Genomic DNA, 25,554 nt, shown 5'->3' with positions numbered 1-25,554 from the left:
ATTGATTTCTATGGGGAAAGAGGGGAGAGAGAGAGATGGCAGGACATCCCCATAGCCAAGCAACCTCTGCCTCCCCAGATGAAGACCCATAGGGCTCACTGCTCTTTGTAAACTCCGTTTTTGGATTTATTTCTATGGGGAAAGAGGGGAGAGAGAGAGATGGCAGGACATCCCCATAGCCAAGCAACCTCTGCCTCCCCAGATGAAGACCCATAGGGCTCACTGCTCTTTTTAAACTCTGTTTTTGGATTGATTCCTATGGGGAAAGAGGGGAGAGAGAGAGATGGCAGGACATCCCCATAGCCAAGCAACCTCTGCCTCCCCAGATGAAGACCCATAGGGCTTGCTGCTCCTTTTAAACTCTGTTTTTGGATTGATTCCTATGGGGAAGGGAGGTGAGGGATTTCAGTAAGCCGAGGGACTCAGGAGAGGCGAGCTCCATGGCCCAAGCCTCCCTTTTTCCTCTTTCCTGGGAGCAGCGCCTCTCCCAAGCCGTCCAACCACTGAGTGGGACGTCATCAGAACACAGCCCACAAAACGTAATACAGCAAACCGTTCTGAGAACAGTTTCAAGAAAAAGGAAGCGCTGTGCGGTAAAATGCGTTCCAATCACGTTTTGATCACGTTCCAGTTTACTCAATGCGGTAATATCCGTTCCAGGAATGTTCTCATCACGTTACGTGCAGAACGTTCTGAGAACGATATGCGGTAATCTCCACAGACTGAAACTGATCCAGTATGATCTTATTCACGGAGTCACTGAACACCTCACCTATAGCCTCCACAATAATACCGGCATCCAAGTCAGCTCTTATTATTAACCTTTATTTATAAAGTGCTGTAAATTTACACAGCACTGTACATACAATCTTTTTAATTAGACGGTTCCCTGCCCTCAGGCTTACAATCTAAAAAGACATCAGCATTCCCCCTTGGAAAATGAAGTTGTGTATTCTGATCCCATTGACTCTCTACTTCACCCTATTGATTGATTGAATGATTGTTTTTAGATTGTATATTGTATTTAGTGCTCTTGGTTTTATCTATTTTATGATGTGTTTTGTAATTGGTTTTAAACTCTATGTAAACCGCTTTGATCTTTTTGGAAAAGCGGTATATAAATAAAATTTATTATTATTATTATTATTATTATTAGGAAGGCAATGACTTCTGAATGAAACTAAATACATTATATATAAAAAAGCTCACATAAGGTGTAGCCACACTGCAGAAATAAACCAGTTTGAAACCACTTTAACTGCCATGACTCTATCCTACATAAAACTGGTCTGTCAGACCCTTCTGGAGCCTCACCAGACTACAAATCTCAGGATTCTGTGGGATAGATTCATGGCAGTTAAAGTGGTGTCAAATGACTTTAATTCTGCAGTGTGGCTACACCTATAATATGAGACTTCAACAAGATGTCTATTCAGATTTACTCTATCTGTGTAAATAAATGGGTAAGGAGACTCATGCTGCAGTCTCTCACAGCTCAGTGTACTATTGTACACTGTACTTCCAGTACTACTGTAGTAGTTCCACATGCTGAACTACACTACACTGAGCCATTTGTCATCCCTCCAGACCTGCCATAACGCTGCTGAAGCCCCCTGTCAGCCATTTCCCCCACTTCAGCTCTGAATTAATAAGGAGTTGCTTTCTCTCTTCACTATCTGTGTTTTATTATTATTATTATTATTATTATTATTATTATTATTATTATTATTAACCTATATCTATGAAGCGCTGTAAATTTACACAGCGCTGTACATACAATCTTTTTAATTAGACGGTTCCCTGCCCTCGAGCTTACAATCTAAAAAGACATGACACAGAAGGAGAAGGGAGCGGTGGAGGGAAAGGGTAAGAGGTCCAAGCAGTTCTTCTCTACCTCCAAGGCCTGGACCAAGGCAGATGGACTTCATAAGGGTTTGGCTTCATAATGGATGGTTAATCATTTTCCAGGGAAAATACATACTCTCAAGTAGGATAATGCATATACAGTACATAGCAATACAGGAAATGGTTTGATAAAGAGACAACAAAAGAAAACCAAATAGCAAGTGACAATTATGCAATGCCTGGGAAGGCTACTCTGAACAGGATGGTTTTCAACTCCGTTTTGAAGCTGGTTAACGAAGTGATGGCTCTTGCTTGTGGGGGAAGAAGGTTCCAGGAGTGAGGGGCAGCAAGTGAAAAGGGGCGAATCCGGGATGGGGCAGAGGAAATCCTGGGCTGAGACAGCAGACCTTGACTACCAGAACGGATCTGTCCATCTACTTCCATATTTACTCTCAATGCATTTAACAGGGGAAAAATATCCTGGCTTTCATTACACACCAGTCTTACACCTTTACACCCTTAAATTATGGAAGATGGTTGTAGACATTTGGCTTCTTAGCACAGCTATAGGTCCCCCTATATTAAGCTAGCCTTTTAAGGTACAATTAAGGTTCAATTTTCCTAGTATCATTTGAGTACATTATAGGAAAGTGAAAGAGTGGATAGACAAAGACATACTGCCACACCAGCTAGATGAGATTACAGGGATTAACTGAAGAGGCTCATCAGAGATATGTTGCCCAGACCTCAGACTCCAAACAGGTATTTATTCTGAGCAGCCTTCCCAGACTCTAGCTTCTGCTGAAACTGGGTAATTGTGTACATGGTATAACACAGTTCTGTACACATTACAAGTACTAGGTGTCCAGGAATACTGTCATAGCTTATATCGAAGCCTTTCTTTCTTCACGGTACTGCACAGCCTGGTTCAAGAGTGTCCCACTTCAATACGCAACCCTATGCTATGGTAATTTTTTCTTTTCTCATCCTGTAGGTGTGTATTTATACACGTACATGGGGAGGGAAGAAGCTGTTCTAAGAAGACTTTAATATTCATGTTTGTGACTGCTAATTAAACTTTAAAATTACTCTACAATACTTGGAGGCATATGCCTTAATGCAGTATGCTGGGATTTATCTATGTGGGTCAAGCCAAGTTTCAGTCTAAAATATATCAGCAGCCCCTCCCAATTGGATCCTTTTACCATTAAGGAGCTCAAACTGGGAACAAAACAGAATAAGGAGTCTGCAAGGTTAATAGAGATCCGGAGTAATAGAAAGAAAAGGTATGACAAACAACAGTCTTTTCTTAACTCAGAGTAGAAATAAAATTTGAGATAACGTCATGGCACATGCTTTGGGACAAGTGCCAGCATTAATTTTACAGTTTTAGCAGCTGAAGATTTAGGCACCATTTTTGTAATAAAAAATTCAACACAAACCACTCTACACTTTTCGCATGAAATGTTTCCTGGAAAGTTACAATCATGTGTTAAATATTTATTAGTTACTTGAGAGACTGGACTAAATTCTTGGCAGCATTTTTAATTATTGAATCAGCTATCCAGTGTGGAAATAGTAATACTAGATGTTAGACAGTAAATGGCAGGGAGTGTGTGTCCCAAACTTGCTTGACCCATATTATCTTGATGCTAGGGATGGGTTGGGTCACTCACAGGGATCTTAGGCAGATGAAAGTCTCACCTTGTTTCCCCAAGTAGTCTGGAAGTCAGAAGTAACCATGGCTAGGGAGGGGAGGAATATCTTCAGGGATACTGTTTGTAAGAGGTGAACTAGAGAAAGGACAAAATAAGCATCCTTCCCTCAGTGACGAGTATGCCCCACCTAAAACTAAAAAAGCCCTGCATTTTAGACTACAGCTTCCAGAATCTGTGTGGTATCTTGGGAGTTATGGTCCCAAAAGTAACTTTTCCAAGCACTGTTCCAACAATGACATCTCTATTATCTCAGCAAACATGTCTTTACACATCCACATTTGACAGCGTCTAATTGCAGCTTTATTTCATTTTTACAAAGCCTCTGATTACCATAGGAGTTATGTTCATTTACTACCATTTTGTGGTTTTAAGTGCAATTAATAATCAACTAGAGAGATTAAAAGAACTGCTTATTTGTGCTTCTCAGGTTGTAATGCATTAGTAATAAAAAAAATTGGCATGTGTATTCTATTTTAAACATGGCAATGTGGAGAGATTACATTTATATGGTGTTTCTCAATTTTTTTTGTCTTCCAAAGCCCCCAATCCCTTGTTAGCTGTTTCTTCAGCAATCAAACACAGTAAATTCTTCCACATTTCAGTATACATGTGGAATACTGTGTACAGTTCTGGGCACCACAATTCAAGTGGGATATTGACAAGCTGCAATGTGTTCTGGGGAAGGTGACCAAAATAGTGAACTGTCTGGAAGCCATGACCTATGAGGAACAGGTTAGGGAGCTAGATATGTTTAGCCTGGGGAATAAAAGCTTAAGAGGTGACATGATAGCCATGCTTAAATATTTGAAGGGATGTCATATTGAATATGCGGCAAGCTTGTTTTCTACTGCTCCAGATACCAGGACACAGAGAAATTGATTCAAACTATAGAAGAAGAGATTCCACCTAAATATTAGGAAGAACTTTCTACTTCTGAGAGCTGTTTTATAGTGGAACATGCTGCCTCGGAGTATAGTGGTGTGTCCTTCTGTGAAGGTTTTTCAATGGAGCCTGGGTGGCCATCTGTCAGGAGTGCTTTTGATTGTGTATTCCTGGATGGTAAGGGGTTGGACTGACTGGCCTTGTGATCTCTTTCAACTTTATGATTCTGTGATTCAGTTTGGAGAAAATGCTCTCAGGTTTGATTGACTACAAATTACAAATATCAGGTGTTCTGGAAAAGTACATGTTTTAGGGATCCTGGCACATGGAATACTGTCCTGGAAGGGCTCCAGGCACCAAGAAGTGGAAGAAGAAGAGAGGAGTGTGAGTCGATGGCATGGAAGAATAATAAAGCTCCTTTCCAGCCCCACCACTACCAGCACCATTTAACCAGACAGGAGCACAGAAATAGAAAGTTCTCTCATACAACATCAGATCCTTGTTCAATTTAGTTCAGTATTATCTCCACTGACAGACAGTGGTCTTCCAGAGTTTCAGACAGTGGTATTTAGCAGCATAAAAAAGAGATGCAGGGAATGAACCTGGCACCTTCTGCATGCAAAGCACAGACTCAGCTAATAAGCTGCATGCTTTCTTTGTAAAATGGATAGGAATGAAAAAGAGAAAACCCATTTTCCAACCAAGTTCGGGTATGTCACTAAAACAGCATCCAACAAGAAAGTAAAAGTTTTCTTGTGGCAACAAATTCCAATGCATTCCCTGTCTTCGAAGGTTCACTTTGCAAGTTCAGCAAACCTTGGGCTCTGCCCTACAAAGTGTCTGGTTGTCTTTACTTCTGGTTATTTTCCATTCCCAGAGCTTAATGTTGTGGCTCCTGAATGTTGTTCATTCCACAATAAGAAAATCAATTCCTCTATTATGTTTCACTTTCTAACAACTAATATTGAAATTGGATACTGTGGTACTCACTGTGGTGCTCACTGTGGGGCACAAAATCATTTGAAGGAGGGATAGGAGAACTGTTACTTTTTCAGTTGTTGAATATTACTTCACTCTGCCATTCATTTCCTGCTAATTCTAATATAGCCTTTTGATTTTAGACATTTGCTCATTAAATGGTAAACTCTAGATATATCTAGACAATATTCTTATTCAAAGTCTACCTAATTTGAATGAGCATATAAAGAAGGGGATACCTAATCTCATTCCCTCCTTTATTGCTTTCCTCAAATGGCATGTGTGAAGAGAAGTTCCTGTATGTATTTGAAAAACCCTGATTTTTCAGCATCCTTGTTTTCATAGACACCCCATAGAAATATAAAGTTCTCCATGATGAAGAGGGAGAGGGTTAGGTAGTCCCATTTCACATAATGATTCAAAGCAAGATAACTACCAGCAGAACATGGATAAATAAAAAGTGTGGTTGAATTCTAATATTGCTATACAATTTTGAAAATAAATAACCACAAAATAAATTCCAGAGAAAGGACATGTCATTCAAAATTCTGATTTCCTAATGGGCATTTCATTCTCCAAGACACACACACACACACACAAACTGAAAATGGTTTTATTCTAGACAATCCTCCTCCTCCTCCTCATCCCACCAAAAGGAAGAGCAGTCAGTTAGTAATAACTTCTCTTCATAAATTAAGAAGGGCTTTAGCAGGCGGTATAGTGTTACTACTGTAATTAACATTATCAAAAATGGGTACCAAGTCCTGTAAAACTCTGATTCAGGCTGTGATCTTCTTTTTTCATAAACCTGATAATTTAAATTTTCCAGTAAACCTATAGTGCAATGTCTCTTTGCCCAGTGTTCTATCAATAAATTAGTTATATTTTTCCAGTTGCAAGCAATCTCTAATCTTGCATTACAAAAACAAGTTATTAAATATTGATATTTTAATTGCTTATCATGACCAAGAAGCAAAGAAAGAAAACTTAAGGCCATGGAGGCTAAAACAGTTTGACTGCTCATATTCTTGGACACCCCCACCACTGTGCCTCTAACTTCCTTGATTGCCACAGTTTCTCTAACACAACCCTTTATATTGATAATTTATATAAACATATAAGTATTATTAATGTGTTTATAATTGTTTCTGATAGAGTTAAGCTATATTTTAAACTTAATTATAGTCTGACATTTTGAATGTGTTTAAACTGTAATTTTTGTTTAATTTTTTTGTGAGCTGTGTTGAGTAGAAAAAAGTGGGATTTAATGTAATCAGTCAAAAGTATCCCATAATTATGTTATGGGACTTAAATTTTAGTCACATATACATCTACTTATTGGAGATTACTTTTGAGTATACACGAAGAAGATTGCATTGCACACTATTTTATTTCCCATCCAATATGAATGGGGGAGGGAATATCAGTGTCTGTTTTTATTTCCCTTCTTTCTTTCTTGTAACTGTAATTTTTATGACTTTGTCCATCTTGTACACATCCTGGAACATAGGAATCAGGCGAAGGAAAGACACATCTGTATTGATTTATATGTACAGTGACATTCTTAGTTTGTGGATGCTCAGAATAAACACAAATGATTTGATCTAAGAATGGATTCAGGTTCTTAGGCCCAGCCTCAAGAATAAACAAAAGTGGCCAGATCAGGATTGAAGGGAATAGTGGTGACACACACACAGACACAGAGAAGATACTCTGGATTTACTAATATAAACCTTTTCCCAGTAATGTTAACAGGCATGCCAAAATTTGATGCCAAAATCAGCTTTCTCTGCTACACTGAATACCAGCATCACACACTGGATTCACAGGTTCATAGGTTCACAGTAAAATAATATTTCACCTCAAATAAGAGCCACATAATGTGTCACATTCAACATCTGATATGATCCACATTACTGTGACAATATGCATTTTACAATCAGGAGGGTCTTGTCCTCTCTCATCCATTTTATAATGCTGATAAGAACTGGTGAACAACTGTCATGCACAGTCTTTGAAAGTTTTAATGTTCCACATTAGTACCTCTTCTATGTGTCGAAAGTGAGGGCTTCAAAATAATTCTGTAGTAGTATAACTGAACAGGGGCCAGAAGTAACTGGTTACAAACATTGGGCTATTTGTAATTAATTTTTCTTTTTCCCAATAACTAAGATGTAACTAAGATATATTGCTACTATAAAGAAAGGCAATTTTGCTTGTATTGTGCTATAACAGTGACTTTTAAAATTGTGTTTATAATTAAACAGGTGTTCAGTGTACATGTGTTTAGATAAATCTAAATATATTTAGATGTGTTTTGTAGAGCAGATGAAGTGAATCAATGGGACTTTGATAAATGTTGACTTAGCATTCAGAAACCAATTCAGTTGTTCTCTTTGAGTTGGGAGTACAAATAGGATTCAAGTCTAGAAATTCCAGATGGCAATACAGTCATGGGCATACACATGAAACCATAAAACTACATGCAATGACAAATAGTTTAATTCCCCTATACCAAAAAATGTATTTTAAGCTGTATCCTAAGAGTAGCAGAATGGGAACATGCTATCGCACTTACTTTTTAAAAAAATGCAAACGAGTGGTTATTCAGAAATTGTTGTTTTAACATGACTATCTGAATAATCTCACTCACACATTCCAGTTTTATTGTTCACAATATTATTTTTTATCAGAACTGCATCTGTGCACACCTCTGTATATTCTGTTGCTCACATGTGTCAGCATTCAAATAAAAATGGAGTCAATGATACAGATGTATTTGAAACATTTTCAAGGCATGCAGAGTTTTATCCTGGTTTATCCTGGGTCTATTCTCATCATTTATTACACAATTGATATTGAGAAATTTTAGGAAAACTCAGGGGAAAAACCCCCTGAGATCAGTTATCCTGGGTTAAGTGGGGGGGGGGGTTGCATCTACCCCTCCTCCAATGTGCATGTGAACAACAAAGAGTCAAACCACATTCTACTGGGATTATTTTCACCATATAAATACCCCCTGAATGTCTGTGATGAAAAAATTCAGAGTGCTGAAGAGATATACTGTACCATCAAAATTTAGTTCCAAAACCAAATCTGCAAAAGCACTGGAACTAGATTTATATTGCTGTCTTATGCATAATGAGTTCCTCCATGGAAGCAATTGGGCACTTTTGTCTGATATGAAAAATCTGCATTCATTTCATGACTACAGAAATGAAATTGCATAAGCAGTGCCAGTGCACATGCAGGTGTCTTCTGTGCAAGGATGTGTATGCAAATGTGCACTGTGGGTGGATGTGCATGCACATTTAGTTGTGCATTTGAATGCACACTTGGCAGCAGTTCAGTTGTACAACAATGCCATTCAAAACAAAAATTATCTTGCACTGTTCATGTGCAATTCTGTGTGTGGAGATTGATGCTTTGCAACTCTTATGTGTGAAGTTAGTGTGAATTTTGCAGTAGAAAAATTATCCAAACTGCTCCCATTAAAATGTACTATGTCAGTGTATACAGATCCAAGATTTTAACAGCTTTGTAGTTTCAGCCAGTGAAAAATGTTTTGCTAGCTTTTCTGGATCAGTTAGTGTGTGGTGTAAATATTTAGCATCATTAATCCAACAAATGGCTCTCTTTCAGTTCTTCTGTAGTGCAGCAAATAGTCTTCCATCCATGAAGTGCTTCATAATTTTTGTTCTCCCTTTACTGCTTCTGAGACTTTTACCTTCATTTATCTTTGTGCTCTGCCACACAAGAGTGTGCTTCCAAGGAAAAGAGCAATACTGTACTGGTTACCTTAATCTTCTACTGTTCCACTGCCAATTCATTTTCCAGGCTTTCCAAGAGATTTATAATATTTTGAAACCCTAGTGTGGGAGATTTTTGATTGCATTTTATATATTGTTCTGAATGTTCACTTATATAGTAAGGACAGGCCTGCCTTATCAAAATAATGGGGGAAATAAGGTTTTTTTTTGTTTTTTTTTAAAGCAAGAAATGCTTCCATCATGAAGTGGATGACAATCTATATCTATATCTATGTTACATATAAATTAACATGGTAAAATCATTTGATGTGACTTATGAAAATACACAAGGCAACCAAATAATGGTTTGGAACCTTTACACAGGAGATCTCTTAAGAACAAGTACAAATATTATAGTGGTGGAAGTAGAGGAAGAGGAAGACAGGAGAAAAAATGATTGCTGACAATGTAAGATTTGAATGTGCCTTCTTCTAAACCAGCACTCTTGTGCATCTATCTGTCATGCTGGTTCAGACTGGGGATATAATTTCTTGCTGGATTTCTTCTCAAAGGAAGCAAAAAATAATTTTAGCAATTTTCTTCTGATATGAGAAAGTCTTCAAAAACAGCAGTTTATGAAAATTATTCACAGGACTTATTCTGTGAAAAGAAAATGTGGTATTTTTGTGCAGAAAATGCTATTTGTTCTTGCTGTATGCCCTGAAGTGGCAAAATGTTGTTTTCTGCATGAAAATATCATGTGGATTTTTTTTTCTATAGAATAATTCCCAAACTGCCAATAGTTTCAGGAGTTCAGATCTCATCAAGCTTTCTTGATACTCAACAACAACAAAGTTTATTGATTAGTCAACTGAACATATCAATGAACAACAAAATACAAAATATCAGAGACAGACTTTAATACTCAAGAATATGGTTTTCATTCCTCATTGAGAACTTTCTTCATGATGGCTTACAGAAAGTTTATCACCCCAGATATTCCTTCCTTTTGTCAGCGAAACAGCAAAGTTAAGACTTGCCAGCCCACTTTTTAAATGCCAACACATCTCTTCCATCAGTTAAATCTATGGGAGTTGAAGCTACTGTTCTCTTGAAACAACGTACTACTTCTTCAAAGTTTTCTTTTTCATTCTTCCCGCTCAAATTATGGAATATGTTTATGTGTCTTTGATACTCATTTTCTGAAAGTTGCCATGATTTTTAAAAAAGATGAACTTTCTGAGTTTTGCATTGTCAACAATTTGTGTTTTAAATGTCAATCATTTTATATTAAACCAAGGGAAAATGTTTTTTGTATATATTATGTGCCCCCAAACACACAGGCCAAATAAAGAGGCTTTCAGCCACTTTGTAGGCGTAGCATTGAGATGATGCACATCTCCAAAGCATCCAGAAGCCGCTCTGAGCTAAAGCAGCAAGAGCTGGACTATTTAGGACTCAATTAAATCTGCTCCTGCCAGCGGCTTCTTGAGACTATGGTGGTGGCCCACTTTGGAAGTGGGCCATGTGGTCACTGGAGTCCCAGCACAATCAGGGCTGGAGCGGCCAGAGGCTGTTCCTTCTGAGCTGTGTGCTTTACCCCTGTGTGATGAAAATGCATGGCACCATTCATCTACCAAATGGCCAGTACATCCATTCTTGTGTAGTAAGGCAAATGGACTCTTATCAATGAAGCAGTTCCTAATTTTCATACATGTTTATTTCTTCCTTCTGATCCCAACTAAGAAGTTCAAAAACATACCATGGTTGACAGTAATCAAAAGCAATGGAGGGATCTAGGATGATCAAGAATGTTATATTCTCCACAGCATAGGCTGTTAACCAAAACTAACTGAAAACCAGCTAGACAAGGTAACTGTTACATGGATTTGTAACTGGTTGACCAGCTGAACCCAAAGGGTGCTCAACAATGGCACTTTTTCATCCTGGAGAGAAGTGACCAATGGGGTCCCACAGGGCTCTGTTCTGGGCCCAGTGTTATTTAACATCTTTATCAATGACTTGGATGACAGAATTGGGAGCATACTTATCAAATTTGCAGATGACACCAAATTAGGAGGAATAGCTAATACTCCAGAGGACAGGATCAACATTCAAAATGACCTGAATAGACTAGAAAGCTGGACCAAAGCTAACAAAATGAAATTCAACAGAGAGAAATGTAAGGTACTGCACTTAGGGCAGAAAAATAAAATGCACAGATATAGGATGGGGGACACCTGGCTGAATGAAACTACTTGTGAAAGGGATCTGGGAGTCCATGTAGACCACAAGTTGAACATGAGTGAACAGTGTGATGCGGCAGCTAAAAAGGCCAATGCAATTTTAGGCTGCATCAATAAAAGTATAGTGTCTAGATCAAGAGAAGTAATAGTGCCACTGTATTCTGATCTGGTCAGGCCCCACCTGGAATATTGTGTCCAGTTCTGGGCTCCACATTTCAAAAAGGACATTGAGAAATTGGAGTGTGTCCAAAGGAGGGCGACTAATGTGGTGAAAGGTCTGGAAACCATGCCCTATGAGGAACGACTCAGGGAGCTGGGGATGTTTAGCCTGGAGAAGAGAAGGTTAAGAGGTGATATGATAGCCCTGTTTAAATATTTGAAGGGATGTCATATTGAGGAGGGAACAAGCTTGTTTTCTGCTGCTCCAGAGAACAGGACCCGGAACAATGGATGCAAGCTACAGGAAAAGAGATTCCACCTCAACATTAGGAGGAACTTCCTGACAGTAAGGGCTGTTCGACAGTGGAATGCACTCCCTCGGAGGGTGATGGAGTCTCCTTCCTTGGAGGTCTTTAAGCAGAGGCTAGATGGCCATCTGTCAGGAATGCTCTGATCTGGATTTCCTGCATGGCAGGGGGTTGGACTGGATGGCCCGTGCGGTCTCTTCCAACTCTATGATTCTATGATTCTATGAAATGGTTTTCACTAATCAATTTTCTCTATAATAGTTTGGAATCATTCAAACAATAAGCAAAAAAGTGCAGCTGTTTGAGAAACAGGCAAATCTACGGGTTTCAAGAAAAGCTTTTCTTTAGGAATATTTCCAACAACTTTCTTTTATAGAACAGACTTTAACTATGGACAAGAGCAGGTCTTAGATTTTTTTTCAGTTGGACCTTACATAGGAATTAATGTAATTAGAACTGACATTTTGGGGGGCAATGTTTCACCATAAGAACATAAAAGATCATAGTGGTCAATCAGATGCCTATAAAAAACCCACAAGTAAAGTATGAGAGTAATAGCACATTTTCACATGCGTTCCCTAGAATTTGGTGGACAGAAACATCATGTTTAATACCTATTTGGCAAGAAGGTAAAATATGCTCCTCTGAGGCAGGAATAGCTATATATATTGAATCTGGTCAGCTTAAATGGAAGAGAATTCTCTTTCAGTTCATTTTTGAAGAATTAAAAGGGTTATTCATAGTCTTAATTTCATTGCTTTCAAAGTAAAGTATGGGCTGCACAAAGTAAACCATAGTTTTCCTGATCTGGATGCAACAGCAGGGTATAGTTTCCTACTCTGAACATGGAAATATCACTTTTGGGGACTATAGCTCTTAGAATCCTCCTGCCAGTATCACTACCAACCATGATGGCTGGGCAATTGTAGGCACTATAACCTAAAAAAGAAATTCCTTTAAGTTCAGTTGCTACTAAATCTGATCTGAGTACAGAAATAAAAATGCAAGAGTAGATGAGGGAGGGAAGAAAGAAGTGAGGGAAAGAGAGCTGGAGTGACCTTTGATGCACTGGTCATGTAGCAACACACTGTGCTTTGGTGTGAAATCTAAAGCTAATCTGTATATTCCCAGATTTTTATTTTTATTTATTTTTATTTTTTGTTTATAGCCAATTACAAAAATAATGCAATGAATTTTTGTCATGTCATCTGGCCTCCTTCTAAAATCATGAAAAGATGGTGACAGGTAATTTATTATTCTGTCTCAGACACTCTTGTCTTAAGCTCCTCTGAAACAAACAGGCGGGTACTGGCTGAAACATGGCATGGAAGTGAAATGAAGACCATTTTGGTGAGGGAGAAATTCCCCTTTCCTGTCCTTTCAGGGAGGAAAAAGAGGATATCTAATGAGCTTCTTCTAATGCCCTATCTGCTAGGCTTTCCTTGTCGACATACATAATTTGTGATGTGTCACATTTAAGATTTTGTGTAGACTGTGCAGTAATTAGATTCTTTTTGGAAGGAGTCCTTCAGAACTCACAAATATATAAATATGTGGACATTTACAGAATATGACAGGCAATCAATGTATGTCAGAGAAAATTCACATCAAGTAAAAAAAAAATAAAGATAGGCAAACTGTTCTGGATTATAGTTTTCCACACTTGAAAACAGTGTGCTTTTCTTATACAAGGAATGTCAGTAAATCCAAAAGTCATGCACACGGTCAGCATATTTAAATGTACAATCAACAACCATGAACCTATTGATTACTTAGGTGTGTCGGGTGGGGGGGGGATGGAGATAATACAGAGAGACACAGACACACCTCAGTGCAGTCATGCAATGCAAAATAGAAGAGTGAAGCAGATAGGGATACTGTCATTAGAAATTTCTACTTATATGTAGCAAATATCATTAACTGACAGCTCAAACTTTACTTCTCTGAATATGAAAACCATGAGATATGACAGATATATAATAAGAAATTGTTCACAGTGTCAAAATCAATGAATCAAAGCAATTTTCTTTTTAAAAAAGAAAGAAATTATATCGGCTCCCCCTCTTGCTTTAATCAAAGCAAATATATACATTGCATAGACATAAAAGAACTCTCATGTTCCCTTTTGTTAATGATGGGTAGAGGGAAGAGTGTAGCAATTGACCAAGATCCTGCATTACATTGACTAGGCATAAGCTTATGCCCATGTATCTACAGGAGACTGCAGAAGCTTCATCCTCTGCCCTGCTTTCTGCTGCATGCAACAACAACTGGGAAATACTGGATATCTATCTCCCTGGCCAGTTATCAGATGGTTCTAGCTGCTCTTCAGTATGAAGTGACAGCTTTAGGGGCATTCATTGTTACAACAGAGAATAAAAATATCTTCCTTCAGTTCTTTTTCAGTTTATTTGCAAAGACATATAGGAAATCCAGGCCTAGTGCAATGTGCTATTACCTATAATGTCTCAAATAGTGATGTAAAGAGTATTCCTCAAAATTCCAAAAATGGTAGAAATACCTATTATTCGAAAATTTCAAAAGCATTTTAAAGAGAAGAAATTCTGAGCACTTCTCGAACAATGAGTAAGAATTTTGATTTTTAATCATTTCCAAATGAAGTGAAGAGACGGGACCTTTTAGCTGACAATTCGATGGCCAGGATTTCTGTATTTTGCATAAGAAAAGCTACCATTCATACTGGGTTTTACCAGAGGCTATTTCCTTTGTTAGGGTGATGTCCCCCCATCTTTGCCCACAGCTTTGCTTTAAAAAACCAAAGAGAACAAAAAGGGAGAGCATTTTACATGTAGGTGGTGGTGGATAAGACCTTCTCCCCTTTATGTCATGCTCTGCCATTCAAATTCTCACAGAAGAGAAGAAGGGGGTGGGGGTGAAATCCTAGCATTGGAAGGCATTCCCAAGAGTCATCTCATCCAACCGTCTTTTTGGATACATCACACTCTCTCATTCATGGGTATTCTGAACTCTCCTTGCCAAAAATAAAATAATATAATGCATGATAGTTTTGCTATAGCATGACTCATGGATATTCTGAATTCTCCTTGCCAAAAAAATATAAAAAATAAAGTGAAATGCAAAATAAAAATAGGTTTGCCTTAGCATCACCTTGAGAGAGCTGGAGAGAGAGGTTTGTCATGCCCTGCCTCTGAGGTTGAGAGAGTGTGACCCTCACAGAAGAGAAGATGGGGCGGGGTGGGGTGCAATGGCAGGAATTCTGCCATGGATAAAACCTAGCATTCGAAGGGATTCCTAAGGGTCATCCAACCCCCCTTCTACCATGAAGGAATACCTAGGAGTTGCAGTTGAAGCTGAGAGCATGTGACTTGCCCAAGGTCACCCAGTGAATTTCTATGGTGAACTGGGAGAATGAAGATCTGCTGAACTTTCCCCCTTCCCCACTGCCATTCCCTTCTCCTTTTGTCTCTTGTCTCTTTAGATTGTAAGCCTGAGGGCAGGGAAATGTCTAATTAACAATTTGTAAGCAGCTCTGATAGCCTTTTGGCTGAAGAGTGGGGTATTAATAATAACAATTATTATTATTATTAGAGTGCTAAAGTTATATTTTGCATACCTGTCTATGGAGAAATAAAGGGATGCCCAAGGGTCATGCAGTCCAGTCCCCTTATATGCCAAAGCTGTGTGCAGGAGCATAACAGGATTCTTCAGCCCTGGGAAAAGTCATTAAAAAGAAAACACCATTCCTGGGGCTGGTGGGTAGGGGGAGGGAAGGGGGGAAAATAAATAAATAGCATAAATATTATGTAATAAATAATAATAAAAATTTTATTTATATACCGCCCTTCTTAAAATCAGGGCGGTGCACAGCAAAATACAATAATACAGCTATACAAATAAGTTAAAACAGTTCAATAAAAATAATAAAATTCATGCCGGCAAAACAGTGCTGACCAAAAAGGGGGGGGGGGGAGGGGAGGAAAGCATTCTGGGGCAAAGATCAGGGGTAGGCCTGCTCGAACAAAAAGGTTTTCAGCCCCTTCTTAAATTGGGCTAGGGAGGTGGCTGAGCGGAGCTTGATGGGCAGCGAGTTCCAGAGGTTGGGGGCCAAGATGGAAAAGGCCCTCCTAGAGGTGGAGATATATCTCCCCTCTGGAACTCTTAGCAATTGCTGCCCAGATGATCTGAGTGTGCGGGACGGATTGTACGGAGGGAGGCGGTCCTCCAGATACCCTGGGCCCAAGCCATTTAGGGCTTTATAGGTAATAACCAACACCTTGTATTGCACCCGGAAGCGAATAGGCAGCCAATGTAGGTCTTTAAGGACCGGTGTTATATGACTGGCCCTGGCAGTACCAATAACCAGTCGGGCTGCCATATTCTGCACTAATTGCAGCTTCCGGGTATGGTACAAGGGTTGCCCCATGTAGAGCGCATTGCAGAAATCTAAGCGAGAGGTTACCAGGGCATGTACTACAGTTTCAAGGTCCCCCCGGTTAAGGTAGAATCGCAGCTGGCGTATCAGCCAAAGCTGATAACATGTGCTCCTGACCGTCGCATCCACCTGAGATGTAAGGTAGAGCGACGAGTCTAGGAGCACCCCCAGACTGCATACTGAGTCCTTCATGGAAAGCGTGATTCCGTTCAGGACAGGTGGAACCACTGCCATCCCTGAACCGGGAGAATCTATCATGAGTACTTCCGTCTTTTCCGGATTCAGGCTGAGTCTGTTTTCCCTCATCCATCCCATTACCGACTCCAGACAATCCACAAGAGGAGAGACGCCAACCCCGGTCACTGCATCAGTCGGAGACATAGAGAAAACTATTTGGGTGTCATCAGCGTACTGATAACCCCGCGCCCCATGTCTCCGGATGATCTCTCCCAGCGGTTTCATGTAAATGTTGAAAAGCATGGGAGACAGAATGGCTCCTTGAGGGACCCCAGATGTAAGGGCCCTCTTATCGGAGCACACGTCCCCCAGCTGCACCATCTGGAACCTCCCGGAGAGGTAGGACCGGAACCACTGGAGCACAGTGCCCCCGATTCCCACCTCCACCAGGCGCTCCAGAAGGATACCATGGTCTATGGTATCGAAAGCCACTGAGATGTCTAAGAGCACTAACAGGGACACGCTACCCCTGTCCATGCCCAGACGGAGATCATCGACCAAGGCAACCATAGCAGTCTCAACCCCGTAGCCCGCCCGGAAGCCGGTTTGAAATGGGTCTAGATAATCCGTTTCATCCAAGATCGATTGAAGCTGGATTGCAACCGCCCGCTCAATCACCTTCCCCAAAAATGGCAGTAGCGAGATTGGCCGATAATTGTTATGCAACAGGGGGTCGAGGGAGGGCTTTTTTAACAATGGTTTTACTATGGCCAATTTCAGATTAGTTGGAAATAGCCCGTCCCTCAAAGATGTATTAATAATCCGGTGTAACAAAGAAGTCACAACCGGGCCCCCCTGTGCCGCTAGCCATGAGGGATTAGCTAATAACCGAGAAGACTTTTGAGACAGGATGGCTGAGCTGAGATTAGCACTCTAGCCTCCCAGTTCACCATAGAAATTCACTGGGTGACTAGGCAAGTCACATGCTCTCAGCTTCAACTGCAACTCCTAGGTATTTCTTCATGGTAGAAGAGGGGGGGGGGGTTGGATGACCCTTGGGAATCCCTTTGAATGCTAGGTTTTATCCATGGCAGAATTCCTGCCATTGCATCCCACCTTGCCCCTTCTTCTCTTTTGTGAGAGTCACACTCTCTCAGCCTAAGATGCAGGGTATGACAAACCTCTCTCTCCAGCTCTCTCAAGGTGCATCACCCCCAGTATGACAACAGGGATACATCCAGCTATTTTCTTTTTATCTGCCTGTGTTGTGACAGGCATCTACAGCTCATCCCTCCCACTCTCTGGCAACACAGAAATGGCTTTGTTGGGGGTGGCACTGCACTTTGTAAAAGGTAGGGGGGTTAGGGGGGGAGAAAACATAAGCATGTCTATGTAGCTGTATCTCCCAATGCATGGACTTCACCATATATTTTTAATGTTTCATTACATCCTTCTAGGACCCAGAATAAACTTATCAAAAGTACTGTTTGTACATGAAATTGGGAGGGTGGGGGAAGAGAGTGATTTTGAGCATAGTAACATTGTAGTGGTTACTTCTGAGTAAATGTGTGGGATTTATTTTAGTGTGTGTATACACTAAATAACATTGGTTACATATCCATACAACCAATGTGGTGTAGTGGTCTGAGTGTTTGAACTATGACTCTGGAAACCAGGGTCAATTTCCAGATTGGCCATGAAACCCATTGGGTGACCTTGGACAAGTCATATGTTCTCAGCCTCAGAGGAAGGCAATGGCAAACCTCCTCTGAGCAAATCATGTCAAGAAAACCCTATGATCGGTTTGCCTTGGGGTCACCATAAGTCTAAAATGACTTGAAGGCACATCTCAACAACAACAATATACATACATACCTAAAGACTCACATGTAACTCTATGCATATATACCCAGAAGTAAGCCCTTTTTATGAGAGCAAGCATGGTGTAGTGGCTTGAGTGTTGGACTACGACTGTAGAGATCAGGGTTTGATTCTCCATTCAGCTATGGAAACCCACTGGGTGTCCTTGGGTGAGTCACACACTCTCAGCCCCAGAAAACCTTTTGATAAGGTCATCCTAGGGTCACTTAAGTTGGAAATGACTTGAAGGCACAAAACAACAACAACATTCCTTTCTGTGCTCAGAAAGGTATACTCTGAGTTAAATGGGGAAAGGATTATAGCCTGTTACAAAGTGTTTTCTCTATTCTCCAGTGATGCATATAATTCCTGACACAATTCCAAATTTGACTTGAGGGGAAGTCACCCATGACAAGTGAACTGACTCAGTAAATAAGATATTCTGTTTTCTTGTTTATAGATATTCTAGGAATCAGAGATACCCTGACTGTATATATATTTGTTATTTGTCTTACCTTTTCTTATTAAGCAGTACTTGTTAGTCATTTGAGTGACACAAGAACTATTCTATGAAATTTGACATTGAATGCTGTTATCTACCTGACTACAGTGACTGAACAATAGACATAAATTTATCTTGACATACAAAATGGAGCATGAGCAACAGCATCAGAATCATCTACAGGAGATCAATATTCTTATTATTGACAGGGATAATATTTATATGCATGTGTCATGAAAACCCAATTGTCAAAGCAATCCATGTACATAGGTTCATATTGTTAGAACTCCCTGGGTATTAAATTGTGGTTACCACTGCAACCCTGCTAGACTCAATTATCTGGTAGGAAGTACCACTGTATGCTACTCAACCCTTGGGGAAGGATCAAGTTCAACCTTGAACAACTCCTTTAAAGCAGTGACTTTAATCCAGAGTGGATTCACAGCTCCACTGATATTGGAGCTACCAGATTACAATGAGTAACAAATAAAATAGAATTAAATAGTCCAAGACTTCCTGTCCTGTAAATACAACATCCATTCAGCACACAGTAGCACCTACCCCCACCCCACCCCACCCCACCCCACCCCAAAAAAACCCACCTCTTAACTTGCTCGGACGATATCAAACAAAAATTCTTCCATGGTCCTGAAGTGACCAACAAAGCCCATGCTGAAGAAAGAGAAAGTGGTAAAAGGCAGGTAACAAGATTTGGCTTGATGTTATAGACAAAGCTCTCCCTAGATGCTGTGTTGATGAGTTTAAGTCTTTATTTATTTATTTATTTATTTATTTATTTAAATAGTTTTATCCATGCTACATTCCAGGACCTGAAAGCACAAGACAAGTAAAATCAATTTTAGTAGTTTAAAGCAATTAATAATAATAATAATAATAATAATCATCATCATCATCATCATCTGAGCAAATGCATATTAAACAGGTTAAAACCAATTGCATGCATTCTGGAAGAAATAAAATCAGGCCCAAAGTCTATGACAAAAAGCTATGACTTGCACCTTCTTCAGTATTTATGATGTTGCAAGCCAAACTAATAACATCATTGCTATTGGAATTCACATCTGTGGTCATTATATCACTGCAACATCCAAGAGTGCCCCCCAAACCACCTTAGAAGCCAGGCAGCACCACCAGGGTAAGAATTTCAAAGGCACTAGGAAGTGGGACAGTGAGTGAAGAAGCACCCACCTCTCTTGACAGTGATGTGCTTTCTGACAAACTGTTGCAACAAGGCCCTGCAAGAGTCCCTGTTGCCTGGGAGGGGTGCCGCCACATAAACCACAAAAGCTTGTTTGGAGGAAAGGCCACAACTTTATTAAAGGGCAACAGAAAACAGCAACAGCAACCGTGTAGGGTTGGCCCATAGCATGAGGTCATGATCTGGACAATTGGACAACACCCCGGTTGTTCGATGACAGCAACAGCTGCCATTGGCCGGACATTGGGATGACCTAGGGGCCACGGTATGCCATAAGCAACCATCTGCTTGCATGTAATTTTCAATAGCCCCTAGTCACCGGGCAATGCAAAACGTTATGGCCCCCGCAATGGCCACAACATATGCCCTCAACACACCCGGGTCTGCAAGGACTCCCGCTCCAGTGCTCCACAACCCTGGAGACCACTCACCCCAGATCATGGCCTATGCTGCCGCCCCTAGTTGTGACTAGCAACACCAACCCAAGAGAGGGAGGGTGGGGAGCTGAGCAAAAATAGCCCCGAACTCTGTGCCACGTGGCCTTAAATAGGCCAGGCAAGAGGAGGGGCCAGGAAGAGGATTGCTCCTCCCCCCCCCAGGCTGCACCAATCAGCAGCCTGGAGGACCGGAAGGAGCAACCATAGAGAGGCCCCTCAGGGTAGAGAGGCCTCTCTAGATCAGGATTCCTTTCTGCCCCTCCCAACCGGCTCAGACCGGCCTCAGCCACCCAGCAAAGCATGCTGGGGCACGCTGAGGCACGCAAAAACAGCGGCAAGGTGCGGCCTCCCGGCGGCAATGCAGCTGGGCAGGTGAGCCCGCCTGCCGTTCTTTGATGCTTTTGGAGAGTGTCTCACTACTAGGAGATAAGTGGCTGCTTCTTCATTCACTCCTCCACTCCCTAGTGCTTCAATAATAACAATGTTGGTGTCACTGCCTAGTTTCTAAGGTGGGTTGGGTGGTTATGTAAGAGATGTAGCAATGGTGACACAGATTTTTGTTATTGCTACATCTCCTGATGCAGGATCTCAGCCCATGTTTTTATGTAGCACCAGAATGAAGCCTACATCAGTGACAATTAAGCCCTCAAGGAGAGGGCAGCCCACAACCAGCACAGCACAAAATGCCCTCTTCCATGCCCCTAAACAGAGTACTGCTCCCCATGGTAGAGGACAAAGGAGGAACTCTCCTAGAAGAACTGTCTTCAAGCAGACATATATAGGGAGATGTGTTCCTTCAAGGGGTGCAGTACTAAGCCATTGAGGGCTTTGAATGTCCTTGATGATGATGATGCTTCCACCCCCACCTTAAATGGGACTCAAAGCAGCTCTGCTGAATTCAGTGTGAAAGTATGGCACCAAATATTGCATTCCTTTTGCCCCATCCCCATGGCAAACCTGTTATAGTGAGGATGTAGCCGAAATCAAAGCATCATCACCCAGTCACTACTGCTCCAGTTATATTTTTCCATTTATTTTTAAATTTCCCTTCCTTGATATACGTATCCATCTCATTTGTATTTGTTTCTTTAAATACAGATTTTTAGCTTATTGTAACTATCTGTTTGACAGCCCTGGCTCAATTACTTCTATCCATCAAGGAAGATATTTTCTGGTTCTAGATTTAGGCATAAAGGATTTAAATATTCCATTGTGACCATAACTATGATCATTTAGTTATGAATAAAGATGTTCTATAAATAGAACTCCAGCAAGTATTTCAAAGGAAAATTTGAATGTTAGTGAACAAGACCCTGCAGCCTTTTAGCTTGGATGAAAAGCAAGTCTGAAAGCTGCCAATATTGATGTACAATATTTGACGCACTTGTTTTATCACACTGAAACCAGAGTAGGAGAGTAGTGTGTGTGTGTGTGACTAATATTAGAGGCTCCATATTCAAAGCCCCATGAATGATCTCTTAATACTTTTCATTATGTATGATCATGGAATATATGGACCTCTCTAATATATGACCAAGTTTCAGAAATTGCATGGATTTTGTGGAAATGGGAAGGACTGATATTATGTATGAAATATTGTGGTGTGTTGGGGGCTGTATATGTTGGCAGAACTACATGATAGATTGCTAATACTGTACTCCACTGGGTGAGAGAACAGAAGTATTTTTCCCCCCTTTGGAGTGAAAAAAGAGAAATGAATAATTGTTTTTTCAGCATTGCCAAGCTATGTGTTTGCCAGGCTAGTAATATTAGGAGGTACAATCTATTTCCTGTTTCCAAACTTCAAGAGCTGGGACAATGTGGGTGATGGTAAGTCACATAATGTAGTCATGCAGACATGAATCAGAGCTTAAATTGTACATTTAGTAGACACTGGGCTAAGAGACTGGTAATAAACAGTGGGAGAAAATATGCCCTAATCATTCACTAAAGTGTGGGGAGATGTCCCTTTTAGTGGAGAAACAACTGTTACACACTTATGTGTAGTCCCCCCCCCCCCCCCCCGCAGTTGAGGACTACTCATACTGACAAAGCCATGAATGCAAAGTCCTTGCCTGCAAAGGGGATTTCCTAAACAATATTCTTTCTTAGGAACCTAAGGAATATGAGGAATCTGCAAGAATCACAATGGGGAACAGACCATGAGCTCTCAGGCTGTTTTATTGTTGTTCACAGCTATCAAGCTGACTTCAATGGTGATCCATGAATGAGATATATCCAAATCTTCTATCATTAACAGGCCTGCTCATGTCTTGTAGATTTAGGGCTGTGGGTTCAGTCTATTCATCTGCAATTACAGTTTTCTCTATTCCTACCCAACTAAGCATTGCTATTCTTTTTTAGTGAGTCATGTCTCCTCATTATATGACCAAAGCACAACAGTCTCAGTTTAGTCATGTTGGCTTCTAAGAAATGTTATAGTCTTATTTGCTCTAGGACTCATTTGTATTTTTAACAATCCATAAAACTCTTCTCCAACACAACATTTCAAATTAATTGATTTTCACCCAGTCAGCTTTCTTCACTGTACAGCTTTCACAATACTAAAAATATGTAAGTCTTGAGTTGTGTCAACTCAGAGCATCATTTATTTCCTAGTCGAGTCCACAGTGCATCACTGAAGTGGCTTGAGTCTGACTTGAGTACAAGTCAATAGACTCAAGTCTGCATCACTGATCAAAACTAGTGTAGGTTCTTATCACTGTAGACTGAAACACACTATTGGTATGCCATCTGTTCCTGAAGATCAATTTCTCTCAGGTGCTCCAAGTACAGCTTCCACTTCACCTCTAAAATTAGACTTTGATCTTCATATGGTTCTTGTTCAAATGAATCTCGAATCTTTCATCTCTTATTTAGTTCTTCTGTGTATTATTTCTATCATCTTTTTATTTCTACTTAGTTGTGCAATGCGTCCCCTTGCAGGTTCTATAGCATTGCCACTCTTGGTTTAAATTTGCCTTTGATTTCTCGGATCTTGTCTCACAGTCTTTCATATCTGTTTTCAACTTCTGTTTCTCTGCATTCATTATTATAGTAGTCACATTCAGGTTCTGATACCATTTCTGTTACCTTTTACATTTGCTTCTCAGTTGTCCTTGACTGCTTGTAGTGTTTCATCTGTCAGCCATTGAAGCTTCTCTATGGCCCTGTAAAGACAGGCCCTTTGCAGATCACCCATGACATGCTAGGGTTGCCTCGGAGTGGCACGTGCACACACCCCGCAACCCTAGCATGTGATGAGGGCGGCGCAGCTGCGCAGCACCACCCACATGACGTGCACAGCTATGATGTTGCAGCTGTGCAGTGTCCAAACAGCGCTGCGCAGCTGCGACGCCATCAGGATGTCTTTGTAGGTTTGCAGCGGTGCAACTGCGCTGCAAAAAGAAGCCACTTTTTAATGTTCCTTTGTTGCTGCACAGCAGCGTCGCGCAATTTGGTTACTGCTGCGCTGCTGTGGAGCAAAGAGAGGCGCCTCCCCAGTGCCTCTTGCTGGCGGTCTGTACCCCACCTGTTTGAACATCACTTTGAATGTATGGGAAATTAATGCAGTTTTTCAGATAGTGTCTTTCTGCATTTCTCACTGATAATGTCCCTGGCTTCAGTTCAAAGTTCATCTGGTTCTCAGTCAATTAGGTTTAATAGTGCCCATTAGTTTTTATAATAATAATAATAATAATAATAATAATAATAATAATATTTATTTATATACCGCCCTGTGGCAAACCAATCCGTGCGGTTAACAACAGTAAAATATAAAATATAACAATTAAAAACACTTTATCCCTCCCCCCTTAAGACAATATTAAACAGTATAACATATTAAAAACATAATATCAGCATAAAAACAGCAATTAAAACTAAAAACCCTGATATCCCTCTGTTGATCCTCAACCATCACTAAGATGGGGCCACGGGAGGAATGAGGGAATCAGGGAACCTGGGCCGGGATGGTTAGTCTGGAAAGGCCTGCCGGAAGAGATCCGTCTTGACCGCTTTTTTAAAGCTGTCTAATGATGTTATCTGATGGATCTCATTCGGCAGGTCGTTCCAGAGTTTGGGGGCGACAGCAGAGAACGCCCTCTGGGAGGTCGCCGCAAGCCTAGATTTTAAAGGCTGCAGTAAGTTCCTCCCAGAGGACCGGAGAGCGCGGGGAGGATTGTGCGGGAGGAGGCGGTCCCTTGTACTGGGCCCGGAAGCTGATAGGCAGCCAGTGGAGGGACCTCAAAACCGGAGTAATGTGGTCCCTCCTAGATGTTCCTGAGACAAGCCTGGCTGCCATGTTTTGAACCAGCTGTAATTTCCGAGTCAAGCACAGGGGTAGCCCCATGTAGAGTGCATTACAGAAGTCAAGGCGTGAGGTTACCAGCGCGTGCACAACCGTCTCGAGATCCCTTACTTCCAGAAAAGGGCGCAGCTGGCATATCAGCCAAAGCTGATAACAGGCATTCCTGACCGTCGCATTTACCTGATTTGTCATCAGGAGCAACGAGTCAAGGAGCACCCCCAGACTGCGAACACAGTCACTGGAGGAGAGTGTGACCCCATCCAGGACTGGAGGTTGCAACCCAATTCTTGGTTTCGGGGCCGCTACCATGAGCACCTCCGTCTTGTCTGGATTCAGTTTCAATCTGTTTTTCCTCATCCAGCCCATTACCGCCTGAAGACATTCATTGAGAGAAGAGATGCCATCAGAATTCGAGGCCGACGAACGAGATACGGAGAAATAGATTTGGGTGTCATCAGCGTACTGATAACACCCAGCACCATGACTCCGTATTATCTCACCCAGTGGCTTCATATAGATGTTAAATAACATCGGGGACAAAATAGCCCCCTGAGGAACCCCACAAGTGAGGTACCTCTTACTGGAGCTACAGTCCCCGAGTAGCACCCTCTGAGACCTGCCCGAGAGGAAGGACCGGAACCACTGCAAGGCAGTGCCCCCGATACCTAACCCCCTCAGGCGGTCTAAGAGGATGCCGTGATCTATAGTATCGAAAGCCGCTGAGAGGTCTAAGAGCACCAACAGGGTCACA

At 41.0% G+C, this 25,554-nt stretch overlaps 1 protein-coding gene across 3 annotated transcripts in view; it reads left to right on the top strand.

Annotated features, from left to right (window-relative positions):
- LOC149318193 (neuronal tyrosine-phosphorylated phosphoinositide-3-kinase adapter 2-like) overlaps positions 1–25,554 on the top strand; it is a 221,237-nt gene that overhangs the window by 78,290 nt on the left and 117,393 nt on the right. The gene's annotated exons all lie outside the window — the stretch shown is intronic.

Source organism: Sceloporus occidentalis, unplaced genomic scaffold (genome assembly GCF_023333645.1).
Source record: "Sceloporus occidentalis isolate IW3139 unplaced genomic scaffold, rSceOcc1.0.p SCAF_2, whole genome shotgun sequence".
NCBI classification, from domain to species: domain Eukaryota; kingdom Metazoa; phylum Chordata; class Lepidosauria; order Squamata; family Phrynosomatidae; genus Sceloporus; species Sceloporus occidentalis.
This window is presented reverse-complemented; position numbering and strand designations above follow the sequence as displayed.